This window comes from Pseudophryne corroboree, chromosome 10, assembly GCF_028390025.1.
Source record: "Pseudophryne corroboree isolate aPseCor3 chromosome 10, aPseCor3.hap2, whole genome shotgun sequence".
Lineage (NCBI taxonomy): Eukaryota > Metazoa > Chordata > Amphibia > Anura > Myobatrachidae > Pseudophryne > Pseudophryne corroboree.
Genome location: NC_086453.1, coordinates 376096506 through 376101543, shown reverse-complemented (window position 1 = coordinate 376101543; position 5038 = coordinate 376096506).

Genomic DNA, 5038 nt, shown 5'->3' with positions numbered 1-5038 from the left:
TCTGACAATGCTAAATTCCTTTGTCGTATAAACAACCCTTTATGAAGTCTAAGAACACTGTACGCTGTTTACTTAAGAAGTACCGTACGGGTACGCTGGTTGCGTAACGATCGCTCCGCCGTAGGCGAGACGCTCAAGCGTCACGTTCGCTCACGGCCCAGCGATCACAGGACAGCACATTAAGGGCTATGACTAGAGTAATGATTCGCTATGGCGTAGCGGACGCTCGAGACCACGAGGAGATCACCAGCGGCGCTGACGCTCACAACGCTATACCTTTATGTCTAAACCTTATACCAATGAAATACACAGAATACCTTAATGTGAATACAGGGTGTAAGTGCAACCTTGTGTAACCTGACTAACTACAAAGCTGCTTGAGCGTCACCGACGCTCAAGTGAACACTTAACACTATAGGAAATACACAGATACTGGTTTAGGGTCCAAAGCCTATTAACTGTATTATATCTAATATACTTGTAAAAGGGGATAACAGTACAAATGATACACTACAATATAACAGAGACTTCCTAACCAAAATACAATACTATCTAATACAATTCAATACTAGTCTAGGGGAGATGTGAGAGAAAAGAGAAAGGAGAGAGAGAGAGAGAAATGGAGAGAGATGAGAGAAATTGGCTCACAGTAAGACAATGATTACGGAGAGAAACTTACGCACAAAGGGTATGATCGCATGCGCCTCGATATCCAGCTCCCGGTTATCAGCAGAAAACCGTTGATGAGAGAGTGAAGTTGGATATGGTCGGCCTGCCTATTTATGCCCCTCACACAATGCAATCTCATAGTCCCTACAATCCCATTGTCCATTGGACGTCGGAATTCGGCCCTGTATCATAACAAAAGGTCATAGGTTGATTCATACAGGTGGGCTGTGACGATTTCAAACAGCTCAGGTGGGTGGGAAACTAGGTTTCCCGCCGCATACCTGAGTATGAGTAAATAATAGAAATGGACATAAACTTCTTATGTCCATAACTATTCGCACGAGCGATTAATACGCTCCAAACCAACACCGGAATATTGCTAATTAAATACTCTTCCGATGGGTACCAAACACTGCTGCATGACTCTTGTTAGACCCTTCCCACAATACAAAGAGGGATTCCTCAGCTCAGGGACATTCTATATTAACTAAACTTTCAGAAACTATCAAAGGGACCATGATCTACAAACTACATTAATTGTGAAAATATGTAACGATTGGGTCGCACGCTACGACTACATACTCTTTACCGTAAATACGCATACCGATGCGAGCGGGTGCACGCATCAGCGGGTATGCGCTATCACGGGAAAGCGCACGCATGCGCAGCACGGACCAGCATGAGGTGCAAATATGGCAGCGTGTATAGGGATATTTTTTCTGACTTTGACAGTCCACCCTTTGGCAGTCAGTAATAACTGCCACCTTCTAAAACATTTCAAAAGGAGAAAAATATATGTCAGGGGTTAATTCATTTCCATGGTTGGGTGAGGGAGGAGAGAGGAGTAGGTGTGAAGAGGGTATGACCTAGTGTGATAGCAGAAGCATGTGTGTATGAGTCCATGTTTGGAGGGTCATGTATCATCGTGCCGTACGTGTTGTAAATCAAGCTTCGAGGTATTGCGAAGTATACATTTGAATTCCTTCTTATCCCGTGGTACGGGTCTGTGGATGGGCTGTCAAACTTTACCGAGCTCATTTCGGCTTTCAGTTGTAACAAAATGGGGATGCACATTTTAGTTGATGATACATGAATGGGGGAGGTATGTGGTTGCTGATATCTGTGCCTGTATTCCCTATCGTCTATGTGTGTCATTACCTGAGGGTTGTAGAGATGAAGATAAAGAACACTTATGGAAAATGCAATGATATTCTATGTCAGGGAAATGTACATCTGTCGTTGAAGTTGTGTTCGGTATCTGTTGAGAGTCGTCTTCTTTGCGCTGTATTGCTCCTTGGGCATGAGCAAATAGCTTTGTCAGTGCCATCAGATTTACAAAAAATGTTGGGCTAGCGTGAGTTTAAAAATACTAGGGAAACTGGGGATCCATGGCAAAGTTCATCAAGTGTCCATATCATAGGTTGTCAAAACTTCATCTTTGGTGCTTGTCTGTTGTCTGTATAGCGTCTCGTCAACTTCCTCGTCCAAGGGGGTCTTTGTATCTTGGAGAAAAGCAGAAAAACAGGTGAAAGAAACGGACCGTATAATCGCATTTTCATCACATTCTGGTTTCTATCATTGGGTCATAAATCAAATCCAGGTTAATTACAGTTTCCTCACTCCTCAAGCTCATCACTTTTGTACTTTGTTTGCACCTCATTAAAGCCTGCCCGCATCTAAATATCAATCCAATCGATATAACGACACCCAAGATACATAGTAGAAACTTTCCAACATCCATTATGACTCCTTGAGCCCAGTCTCCCAAACCGGAGAACCAATTTCGCGGGTTCAACCATGACACCCAACCAGTCAGCTCATTACCTACAGCAGCAAGGGTGAGATTGTGTTTTCGACGAAATTCCCACTTCAATTGGAGAATATCGTCCATCTTTTGGTCTATGACCTCTATCGGATCCTCGGTGCTATTTGTGATATACGTGCAACACTTTATGCCGTACTGTGTTGCCAATGTAACACAATATCCGCCTGTTACTGCTGTAAGATAATTAAGAACCATTCTATGCTGAACTAGTTCTGTTTTATAAGCTTGAAGTTCTCTTCCAGTGTATCTAAACGTGTCATCATACATTTCAGTGATATTATCTAACAAATTGGCGAGTGCGGAAATGTATTTATAGTTCATCACTCCTCGAGCGGTGCGAGTGAAATCTAGCGCTACCAGAACCTGAATCCCGGTGGATTCATGGATAAGATCAGAGGCCGGATGCTCTAACCTTTCTGACAGTTGTCTTTTAACTCGGTGCTCGTAATGAGTGAGAGTATAAGGAGCTTGGGCACCACGGTGTATGTCCTTCATTTTGTCATGTGTAACAGTCATCACTTCAGGCAATACTTTTCCAATATAACACAATCCTTCAGAGTTTGGGGCAAGCCACTTGTACGCCTTTCTCCCGCATATGAAATATGCATCATCGGGGAGAACATATGGGACGGAGAAGGACATTACCATGTTACAAACCTTCCAGGTGAAATCTCCTGACCCTAATTCTTCCATCTGCTTAATGCACGTATCAGTTTGTACGATATGTGCACAGTATCCTGGTGATACCTCTCCAACTCTAGTAATCCTATTTCCTAAGGTATATCGATACCGGAAAGATTTTCCTCTACTGGCTATGTGGCGTACAAGCTCTGTATCTGTAGGCATTCTATCTGCTCTGTGTGAAAAGGTCATGGTTAAATTGCTCCACGACACTTCCCAATTTCCCGGTTTTCTGGGATTGGAGATGTTGATGACATAAGAGGGACCTATCCACATGGTATTGGTGGAGCTTCAAACTAGGAGGGCTGGAGATATTAAACCTCCGGTCCACCGGTCTCCCACCACTTAGCTCAAGTACCTCCCCTAACGTTAAAGGAAATGGTACTAGCCCTGATTTGCTATGACCCTGAGGTACTTGAGAGCATACCCAACAATCTGTTTGGTTTAATACGTTACCCACTAAGGAGTGATAGTCACTCAATGGATGCCGGTCTATATGGATATTAAAACTGGATTGGCATTTCTTTATGCATCCATCTTCAACCAGATTATCACAGAGCCTACAGATACAGTTTTCTTCAGCTAACAATCCGTCACAATTTCTTCTATGATCAATGCTATCGGATCGTTTTCTGATACTCGCCTTTGCTTGTTGGTTTGGTTGATCTTGGAAAACTACGCCTCCATCATCATAATCGGAACCCATTCCAGAACCTCTCTCGACCTCTATGGTACTCTCGCCGGAACAGACTGCTCTGGTCAACATCATGGTCAACATCATAATCCGGATCACAGTCTCTTGGGGCAAGTCCATCTTTGAGGAGGAAATGGAGAAGAATGAGAAGGGGGAAAAGAAATTTTAAGGGAGAGGGGATGGGAAGTGGAGAAAAACAATAAAAGGGAGAGGGGAGTCGACAACTGCTTTCGGTCTTCAAGGCTCAGGTGCCGCCTCAGTCCTCCTGGAACAGACACTCCAGTGATACAACCTCTACCGTCTGTTCCTTATCACGGGACTTCTCTGGATCAGCAACCTTTTTGCAGTGGGATGAATGGACCCAAGTCTCTCTCTCAGCAACCTTCAATGCTGTGGTGCTAGTCAATAAGACCTGGTATGGTCCTTCCCATCTATCAATAAGACAACCTGAGCGTAGAAAATTTCGTATCATTACATAATCCCCAGGTTCAATGTCATGACAATTACTATCTGGTAAATCAGGAATCACCAACTTCAGATTATCATTTTGATTCCTTAACTGTTTACTCATGTTAATTAAGTACTTTACAGTTACTTCATTGTTACATTTCAAATCATCCTGAGGGTTAATCATGACATGCGGTTGTCGACCAAACAAGATTTCAAAAGGAGACAGATTCAGAGGGGACCTGGGAGTGGTTCTGATGCTATACAAAACGATGGGTAAAGCTTCTGGCCACGTCAGTCCTGTCTCTGCCATTACTTTACTCAATTTATTTTTAATAGTGCTGTTCACTCTTTCGACCTTCGCACTCGCCTGTGGACGGTACGGAGTGTGCAGCTTGCTATCAATACCCATTAATTTACACATTCCTTGAAAGACATCACCTGTAAAATGGGTACCCCTATCACTTTCAATGATTCTAGGGATACCATATCTACATACAAATTCCTGCACAATTTTCTTAGCTGTAAACATAGCGGTATTTGTAGCTGCTGGAAATGCTTCGACCCAATTCGAGAAAACATCTATACAAACAAGTACATATTTCAAATTTCGACATGGGGGTAATTGAATGAAGTCAATTTGTATTACCTGGAAAGGGCCGCCGGCAGGTGGGATATGGGATGGTTCTGTAGGTATTGCCTTTCCAATATTCTTTCTCAGA